Raw genomic sequence first — 10,606 nt, forward strand, 5'->3', positions numbered from 1 at the left:
TTCACGGTGGAGTGGATAAGGGGTTGGAGTTGGAATCCTGTGGGGTCTCCTCACAGAGGTACAAATCCTACCGTCTCCAGTTCTCATCATTCCTGATTTTAATCAGGTGCCCATGGAATTAATTATTGGATAAACGGAATCAATACCACGCAAACACTCCCGTGGTTTCTTCTTTCTCTTGGTCTGTGTGAGTGTTAATGTGGTTCAGTTCCCCAAGGGAATGGACACATTTTTAACAGAACAAACTTTATTCACATTAGTTGTGCAACTTCAGATCAAAAAAATATCGGGGTGAAAGTTGGAAGAGGAGCTTGTCTCCTTCTCTATATGCCCCATTACAACAACAGCTTACATTTAGATAGTGTCTTCAACGTAATTAAACCTCCAAAGATGGTTGACATGATCTTTATGTAACAGAGTCTGACACTGACACACATATTGAGATGTTAGGCCAGGTGAACAAAAGCTTGGTCAAAGAGATAGGTTTTATGGAGCGTCTTAAAGGAGGAAAGAGTGGTCGAGGTGGAGGGAGGGAATTCCAGAGCTTGGGGCCTCGGTAACTGAAACCTCGGTCACCAATGGTGGAGCGATTCTAATTGGGAACGTACAACAGGCCAGGATTAGAGGGGCACAGATATCTCAGAGACGTGTGGGGTTCGAGGAGATCTCAGAGATAGGGAGGGGCGAGAACAACGGGAGATTTGAACACAAGGATAAGAAAATTTGAAGTAAATGCATTCTTTGACCGGGAACCAATGTAGGTCAACGAGTAGAGGGTGATGGGGAATGGGACTTGCTGTGAGTGAAGACACGGACAGCAGTTTTGGATGACCTCAATTTACGGAGGGGAGAATGTCCACTTACATTCCAGAACTGACATTCTGCTGGATCAGCACTGCCCTGTTTCCAAGACCAATATTGATCCTTTATAAGGTGCCGTTCCCAGAACTATACACAGTCCTCCAGGTGAGATCTAACCAGGGCTTTGTTTAGCTGTAGCAAACCTTTCCCTCTTTTCTATAACAGCCTCTGTAACAGGCTGTACAATAAGGGGAATTACATTGTACATATCGACTGAGATGCTTGGTCAGAATAAACTTCATTTAAATATTCAATAGGAAATCAATTGCATAAATAAACATTCCTCTTCATTTCGAAGACAACATATGAATCCCCAGTCCAACTCTCCGTGTGATTGGGACAGGGAAACTTTGTTAATTTTCACACACTGAGCATGGACACTGCAGAAGCTCCTGCACCTCTTTCAATATTGTTTTTCTTAACTCAGAGTTTTCAAAAAGGAATTCATAATTATTTGAAATGGAAAAAAAACCTGCAGGATTATGAAGGAAGAGAATGATATTCGAACTAAGTGGTTAGCTCTTTGAAGAAAGCACAAACCCGATGGGTCGAATGGCCTCCTAATGGGCGGTGTCAGTTTACAATTAGATCAATTTCTCTGCAGCATTCCAAAATGTCCCATCCCAATCTTATTCCAGTAGAACAGGATCTTGCAGTGCAGCAGGTCTACACAGTTTGAAATTCTATACAAGTCCCTTTGGCATTTTCTCGCGAATTGTTTCTGTGGTGCATTGCCAGTGATGCCAACGTCCCATAAATGAATAAAAATACAAATAGTGGTTATCACATTCACTTCACATACGCAAGGTGACTGGTTCAAAAGCTGGCAGAGACATTATCAAAACTGAATCATCTAATTGCGAGAAGTTGCACAATTCCCATTTGTTGCTAAACAATAACTGAATATATTATCTCACAGCCATGTGTCATTGGCACTTCTCCAGGCTTTGAATGATTTTCTCCAAAAGGCACAGTTATGAGAAAGAGACAAAAATGAGACGAATTACAGTGAGATAGTTCGCACATGTGTGAAGTGTTGAATGACCTGATGTGCTGTGACATTTTATGATTCTAATTTCAGATCAATTTCTCTGCCGCATGGCTATGTTTTTCAGCCAAACTGGACTTCCACAAACCAGGGTTCGGAAGTGCAGTAAGACTGCAGGGTTTGATATACTAAGTCACTCTCTGTGGTTCTGTCCATTGTTTCTGTGTGTAGTGGTTATCAAGTACATGCAAAAAGTCCCCTGTCTGGAAATGGGTAGAAACATTATCGAGATTTACACATCTAAGTGTGAGGGAAAGTTCCATAATTCATGTTTGTTGCTGAATATTAACTGAATATAGTTCCTTGCCACCACATTAAATTTGCCCTTCGCCAACTTCAAAAAGCATTCTCAAATTCAGGAGGGATGAAACTGACTAGGCACAAAAAAAATACCAGTTTCTTTAGTCAACAACAGGAATTAATGAGTTTACAAATGCAAATTCACAGTTACTTACTGACTGAAAGATGACGACCAGTGTGATCCAAAGACTAGCATTACCCTAAAGGCAGGCGCAACTGATACTGTGATTGAACACAAGGGAATGGGAGAGATGGTACAAAATCACTTTTCATCGCTCCTCATCATGGATCTTCATTCTTTCATAGGCACGGCTGGCCAGCATTTGTTGCCCATCCAGAACTGTCCTTGAGCTTTGTAACATGTTAAAGCATTTCGGAGGGCCGTTAAGAATCAACCACATCACTGTTGGTCTGGAGTCACAGGCAGGTCAGCCAGGTAAGGACGACCGATTGTCTTCCCTAAAGGACTGGTGAACCACATGGGTTTGTACGGCAATCCGTGATAGTTTCATGGTCATCATGACTGAGAAAATACTGAGGACATGTCCGATCAGAATAAACGTCTTTTGTAAATTCAATATGAAATTAATTGCACAAATAACTAATGTTTATATCAAAAACTTCAGAAAGAACCATAGTCCAACTCTTCATTTCATTGGGTAAGGGAAATATTCATTAAGACAAACTGCATGGATTCTGCAGAAACTCCTTCTTCAAAAGGGAATTTGGAAATGGTTGAAAGGGAGAAATTTCTGATTCATGGAAAGGGAGAGGAAACTGGGACTAATAGGCAAGATCTTTGTAAAAGGCAGGTTACAAATAGAATGGGTGTAAGGTTCTCTTACTGCGCTGTGCCATTTGATGTTGACATTGTTGATCAGTCTGTCTCCAGCATTCCTAATGAGAACAGCCGAATTCCATTTCTTCAAAACAAAGACCCAAAGTGCTGCTGCATGACGTCACCGATTAACATTCCAGACAGCTCCATTGGGATCCAGGCAGGGAAATGTTCCTGTAGCGTTGTGGTTACCCCACTCAGTTCGCTTCTGCAAGTTGCTCCATTCGATGCTCGGGGAAAACATTATCACCCAGCTGTGTGGAAAAGTTGTATCGCTCCCATTCCTGTTTGTTGTTGAATGTGAACTGAATGCTGGATCTTGCAGCCACATTAGATTCGCTTTTCGCCATTTCTGAAGATAACATTCAGCAAAATAAGAAGATGTTTCTGCTGGCAGCGGGTGATTGGAGAGTGCGGGGCTGGAATATTGTTACTTGTTCCTGTCTCACTCACTGTGGAGCTGAGCAAGAGCGACGAATTGATGGGCTTGTTTCAATCCAATAGCCTCATAGATCTCTATTGATTTAGATGGGGGTTTACGAACGTTCATATTCTTTGTTATGTCTGAAATGAATATCCATAAACAGAGCTTGGTGTGGGAACTCAGTGGGTGACAGCCGAGTTTTCAACGTGGGGTGTGGGATGGTTTTTCTTGTTGTTTCAGGGCCCTGAAACAAATCAGAGCGTTAATGAGTAATGATGGGGAGAAAAAAGCGCCAGCTTCGTCTCTGGGTGGAATCGAACTACCAACCGTTCGGTTAACAGCCGAACGCGCTGACCAATTGCGCCACAGAGACTAGAAGGAGGAGCTAGCACTCTGTAAGATATCCTAAACCAATGGCTCAGCGAGAGAAAGCTTCAGATTGCCGCAACTGCAATGACAATTATTCCCTCTCAGTTTTACTCTTCCCAAATAAAGGGTGGGACATTCATTGTGGGCACATGGAAAAAGTCTGATCCCACCCACTGCAGACACATCCAGGTCACTGGGAACCAGCTCTCCTACAACCGGTGCCGTTTCCCTTCGAGTCTTTCCGTGTTTTGTCTGTTACTGAGTATTCTGATTGTCCCAAAACCGGTAATTCTAAAGGGGTTTCTCTGTTACACAGCGAGTGGTTAGGATCTGGAATGCACCACCTGAGCATGTGGGGGAGGCAGATTTCAAAAGAGAATTGGACAGAAAATGCAGGTCTCCGGGGAAAAGGCGGGGTAAAGGGACCAGGTGAGTTAGTTTCCAGAAGAGTAAGACTCAGAAACCAGCGGCTGTGATATTAACAAAGCGGGATGGAGAAAGACTCAGTTTGAGCGGTGACACTGCTGGAGGGATGGGGAGTTGGGGATCACCCATCAAAGCTTTAAAAAAACTGCGGCGCCCAGCATGGGACTCGAACCCACGATGCTGAGATTAAGAGTCTCAGGCTTTACCGGGTAAGCTAGCCGGGAATGCACAGTCATCGTTCCCTATGCAAAAATTCAGGGAGATCAATGTTGCTTCCTCCCTGGAGCCTCAGCTTGTTCTGAATTTCAAAGTGTGGAAGGTAATCGGCCTACAAAAGCCCCAAGGTTACAATACATTCCTCTCAATCACCAATAACATCATTCACATCTTCCACTTCTTAGCTGCACCTCCTTCCAAACATTGCAAACTCCTCTTGCATCGTTCATCCTGATATTTTTCTCTTTGACATTTTAATATGAAGCTGCACAATTAATGTGAGTCAAGTTTATGAAGTGAATATGTGTCCATCCCCTCGGGGAACTGAACCACATTGACACACACAGAGGAACACACACAGACACATACACCGAGAGTGACAGAGGCCTCAGGAGAGACAAACACCCAGAAAGCAAGGATGTCACTAACTTGGTCAATTATTGTTCCATTTCAGGGGCCAAATGTAGTGAATGTTTTCAGATGAACAAAAGTAACATACACGGGGGTGTTTGGCTGGTTTTCTTTTTCATTTGACGGATAATTTATTCTGCAGACAGTTTGTGTCAGTCAGGAATGAGAAGAAGGGGAGTTGGCAGGATTCGAACCATGTGGAAAAACGCCTGAACCACTCGGCCAGGACAACTGGGTAAAGGCTGCATGTTGTTTGTTTAAAATAATAGAATGAATACAAGGAGTTCCAGTGAAAGAAGGTCTTCCAGTCCGTGCCATTGTCCCACCTTTTCCCAGTCACCCTGGGATTTACACTGTCTCTCCTCAATCTTCCAAATGAAATACAACACGGCACAGCTCAGCTGCCCCTTCACCGCACAGAGAATTTTTGGAAAGCGCCTCAAATAACAAACCACCAGAAAGTTTGGCAGTGGTGGGAGTGAAGCCCAAATCACCAGAGAGATCGAAACCTGAACCAGCGGCTGAGCCCACTCGGCCTCACTATCACATTCAGATTAGACACAAACATTGTCTTCACCAACATTGACACTGAATTAGGATATTAAAAATTATGATCAGGAATTGGCCATTCGGCCCCTCGAGCGTTCTCAGCTACTTAATAAGATCATGTGAAAGCTTCAATCATCACCCAGTAACATCTGGAGGTTTAGTTGCTGAACAGTCTCCACTCAAAGAAAAGAGAGAAATGTTTTAAAACTGCTCTTTTTTACCCTGTACCACCTTAACATGAAGCCACAGAACTAACATGGCCAATGTTTGGGTGGTAAAAATGGGAAACTGACCCACATTGACACACACAGAAAATCACAAATATGTGTGTTGTTAAGATTTGAAATTGTGCTTATTTTCACACTGACTTTCAATGTGCAGAAAGTGGAGCTGTGATCAGCTTATAGCTCAGAAGATGTACAGCAAGAATGTACATAACAGGCTGATGCTAACAGTGCCTGTTTTAACTCGGTGAGCTGCATCTGACGATTGAGAACATTTAATTGCCGCTCAACGAGTCCGGTTCCAAATTCCCTGCCATAAATGAAAAGAAAACTCGCTGAATTTGCTGAATGTCTTGAATTCAAAGCATCATATGGAAGGTAAGAAAATTCATCTTAACCGTGGTATTAGGAAAAATAAAATGACAGAAAGTTACAGCAAAGAAAAAAGGCCATTCGGCCCTGTGTGCTGCTTTCAAAGAACAGTGTGATTGGTTGACCTGAATACTTTTAGGAAGAATGGACAAAAAGGAAAACGAGGTGGGGTCACGCCGTTAATAAGGAACGAGATCGGTACATTAGTGACAGAGGATCTTAGATTGAAGGATCAAGATGTGGAATTAGTTTGGGTGAGCTAAGAAACAACAAGAGGCAGCAAACATTGGTGGGAGTTGTTTACAGGCCACCAAACTGTAGTGGTAATGTTGGGCATGGGATAAATCAGGAAATTAGAACTGCATGTGACATGGGTAACACGGAAATAATATTTTGCCGTGCACCACCAGCTCTATAGTCAGTGCTTTGTAACCTATCACAGTCCTTCTCTTTTATTTTCACTCCCTCACTCCGACTCTGGGTTTATTCCCGAGTTTGCCCTTGTGACATTTCCAGCTCTGATGTGAAACTTACACTCTTACTCCATCATTTCTAGCAGAGCTTTACAGTGTTATTTACAACCAGCAAATTAATCACATTGATTTGATCAGCTCGCCCAGGAGGAATAAGTTTCAAATCCCTAACCAGGAATCGAACGCAGGCTGTACTGATAAAATTACCGCATTCTAACCACTAACCCAGCAGTTTGACACATTCCCTTTCCAGATCCCTTTTTCCAGGGACAAGTTTCTTTGACCAAATGGTCTATGTCGTTTGAACACAAGTGACGTCTTCAGCCAATGAGAAAAACCATTGCTGTTAGCTGGAACATGAAATCGATACTTTCCTCCTTTAAGACAGTTCTTAAAGCCTCCCCCTTTGACCGAGCTTTTAGTCATCTGACCGAATATGAAGCTCAGCGTCATACTTTGTTATACAATGCTCCTGGGGAACGCCTTGTGACGTTTCATGAGGTAAAAGGAGCTTTATAAATATAAGTTGTTGTTGTACTCCATACATAGAAAAAGACAGACTCCTGTTGTCTCTTTCATCCTGATATTTTTCACTGTAACATTGTAATGTGAAGTTGCACCACGAATGTGAATACAGTTTGTGCTCGTAAAAATGTGTTCACCTCCTCGGGGAACTAAACCACATTGACCCACACATAAGAACAAACAGAGATATACACCGAGAGTGACAGGGGCCTAAGGAGAGGCAAATGCCAAGATGAAATCATGTCACCAAACTGGCTCTTTTTTTTTTTCATTTCCGACTGGAGATTTGCAGAAGGCTGACAATGAATGGACATAAGAAATCACGGATGTGTTTGGATCTCTTTTCCTCGATTCAAACGATAATTAGTTCTGTCTGTGTGCAGTTAAAGTCAGAAATAACAGGAAACGTAGTCAGCAGGATTCGAACCTGCGCGGGGTAACCCCAATGGATTTCTAATCCATCGCCTTAACCACTCGACCACGACTACAGAAGCTGCTCCTATACCACTATTAGTTGTATGAAATCATAAAGGTTACAGCAGAGAAAGCGGTCTTTATGCCGGTCTTGTCATGGCCATTACCTGGCCTTTTCCCCGGAACCCTGAAATTTATCCTGTCTCTCCTCATTCTTCCCACCAAATTGGGAATGAAAGAGTGAGAATGATCACATAAGCTTAGAAAGCTCACAGCAACCGTTGTTTTCATTGGCTGACAAAGTCGTTTATCTTGAACCTAAACAGGCAGTTTTGTGGTGAAAGAGATCTGAACTGAAAAACAATCGGCAAAAGCAGCGTAGATAAGCCAAATCGAAAATTATTGGTGCAGCTTCCCTGGTGGTCTCATGGTTAGGATGCGGTGCTCTTAGCGCTGCGGCCCGCATTTGATTCCCGGTCAGGGAATGTCAATTTGTTGGAACGAGTGTTGGTTATTCATTGATTGGAAACGTTTAAAACTCCACTAGAATCAGGGGAGTGTGATCTTAAGTTTTGCCTCAGAGCTGGAAAACAGCACACTTAGTTCAAGTGGGGTAAGGGAATGAAGGAAGAGGAGAGGAGAAGGGCTGGATGCAAAGCACTGACTGTAGGAATGTTGGTGTGAGGCAAAATATGGGTGGGAGAAGTACGAATTTTGCTGCCTACTGTTTGCACAAATATCATTCCTGAAGGATCAACCAATCACTACTTTGAAACCAGCACGCCCGGCCGAATGGCCTCTTTCTGAGCTGTAACTTTCTATAATTTTATTTTTCCCAACAGCACGGGTCGTTCTGCCATTTTATAACCCACTCGAGCGAGATGCGCTTTCCTACCTAGTATTCGGCTCTTTTGAAACCTAAACACGGAGCAAATTCAGCGAGTTTTCTTGTCAGTTCCAGCACGAGATTTGAGACTAATTGAGCGACACATTAATGGTGCCAATCCTTCACTGGAGTTTACCGCGTCCAAAGAGCACTGCTCCCATCAGCCTGTTATGTAACTTCTTGCAGTACAACTGCTGAACAATATAAGCTTATCACAGCTCAGCTTTCTTCACATTGAAACCCAGTGTGTAAATCAGTTTCAAAGCTGAACAACTGGGAGGAGAGAGTGACTGTGGATAATCGGCACTGTGCACATTCCTGTAATCAGTATCTGGGAGAACCAGGAAGATGAGATCCAGGTTTCTCTTTACCCACGAGTTTTATCCATTCCCATGAACTGACTGTCTCTGCTTCAAGCAGTTAATTAACCTGGGGTTTGGACGGGTAGAGGGATCTGGAGGCGAGACAGGGACAGAAGCAGAATGAGATGCAACATGAAAGTGTTTTGAATTTGATGTGTGTCAGTTGCTTTCAGTGTTGAATGACAGTCTTGTAAGTTTCACAGGAGCCGCAGTGATTAGTTGGTGTTTTTTTTATTTCAAGCAGCAAGATTTTAAAAGTAAAAAGATAAAAGACTGAACCTTTCTATATATATCCTACAACAACAGCTCATATTTATAAAGCGCCTTTAACCTAATGAAACGTCATAAGACGTTCCCCAGGAGCATTATATATCAAAGTGTGACACCGAGACACATATTCGGTCAGATGTCTAAAAGCTCGGTCACCTCATTGTTCATTTCATGTTCCAGATCACAGAAACCGTTGTTTTCATTGGCTGAAGAAATCGTTTATCTTGAACCTAAACAGGCAGTTTTGTGGTGAAGGAGATCTGAACTGAAAAACAATAGGCAAAAGCAGCGTAGATAAGCCAAATCAAAAACTGTTGGTGCAGATTCCCTGGTGGTCTAGTGGTCAGGATTCGGCGCTTTCACCGCCGCGGCGCGGGTTCGATTCCCGGTCAGGGAATGTCGAGATATTGAATTTGTTGGAATGAACGTTGATTTATCATTGATTGGAAACTTTTAAAAGTTCCACCAGAATCAGAGAAGTGAGAGTTTAAGTTTCGCCTCAGAGCTGGAAAACATCACACTTGGTTCAAGTGAAGTGAGGAAATGAAGGAAGAGGAAAAGTTGCAAAGCACTGACTGTAGAAATGTTGGTGTGAGACAAAGTATGAGTGGGAGATGTAGGAATTTTGCTCTCTACTGTTTGCAGCGGCACAAATATCACTCCTGATGGATCAAACAATCACTACTGCTCTTTGAAAGCAGCACCCCCGGCCGAATGGCCTCTTTCTGTGCTGTAACTTTCTATAATTTTATAGCAACAGCACGGGTCATTCTGCCATTTTGTAACCCACTCGAGCGAGATGCGCTTTCTTACCTTGTATTCGGCTCTTTTGAAACCTAAACACGGAACAAATTCAGCGAGTTTTCTTGTCATTTCCAGCACGAGATTTGTCACGAGACTAATTGAGCGACACATTAATGGTGCCAATCCTTCCCTGGAGCTCACCGCGTCCAAAGAGCACTGTTATCATCAGCCTATCATGTATCTTCTTGCAGGACATCTGCTGAACAATATAAGCTTATCACAGCTTTGCTTTCTTCACATTGAAACCCAGTGTGAAAATCAATTTCAAAGCTGAACAACTGGGAGGAGAGAGACTGTGGATAATCGGCACTGGGCACATTCCTGTAATCAGTATCTGGGAGAACCAGGAAGATGAGATCCAGGTGTCTCTTTTCCCACGAGTTTTACCCATTCCCACGAATTGACTGTGTCTGCATGAAGCAGCTAATTGACCTGGGAGCTGGACGGGCAGAGGGATCTGGGGGCGAGACAGAAGCAGAAGGAGATGCGACATGAAAGTACTTTGAATTTGATGTGTGTCAGTTGCTTTCAGTGATGAATGTCTGCCATGTAAGTTTCACAGGAGCCGCAGTGATCAGTTGGTGTTTTATTTAAGCAGCAAGATTTCAAATTAAAAAGATAAAAGCAAATTACTGTGAATGATGGAAATCTGAAACAAAAGCAGGATATGCTGGAAAAACTCAGCAGCTGGAGTGAGGGTCAATGTTTCCAGACAGTACGACTTTTATTCAGATTTTCAAAGTATTACAGCACCAGCATGGGGCTCGAACCCATGACCCAGAGATTAACATTCTCATGCTCTGCCGACTAAGCGAGCTAGGAACATGAAAATTG

At 43.0% G+C, this 10,606-nt stretch overlaps 3 non-coding genes across 3 annotated transcripts; 1 reads left to right on the forward strand and 2 right to left on the reverse strand.

Moving 5' to 3' along the window:
• Window positions 1-3,770: 3,770 nt before the first annotated feature.
• On the reverse strand, window positions 3,771-3,844 carry trnan-guu (transfer RNA asparagine (anticodon GUU)). The gene has a single exon. It is a non-coding gene; the product is annotated as a tRNA-Asn (tRNA).
• A 3,598-nt stretch (window positions 3,845-7,442) lies between these two features.
• trnas-aga (transfer RNA serine (anticodon AGA)) lies at window positions 7,443-7,524 on the reverse strand. Its single transcript has one exon. It is a non-coding gene; the product is annotated as a tRNA-Ser (tRNA).
• A 1,769-nt stretch (window positions 7,525-9,293) lies between these two features.
• trnae-uuc (transfer RNA glutamic acid (anticodon UUC)) lies at window positions 9,294-9,365 on the forward strand. Its single transcript has one exon. It is a non-coding gene; the product is annotated as a tRNA-Glu (tRNA).
• Window positions 9,366-10,606: the final 1,241 nt, after the last annotated feature.

This window comes from Cetorhinus maximus, chromosome 23, assembly GCF_964194155.1.
Source record: "Cetorhinus maximus chromosome 23, sCetMax3.hap1.1, whole genome shotgun sequence".
NCBI classification, from domain to species: domain Eukaryota; kingdom Metazoa; phylum Chordata; class Chondrichthyes; order Lamniformes; family Cetorhinidae; genus Cetorhinus; species Cetorhinus maximus.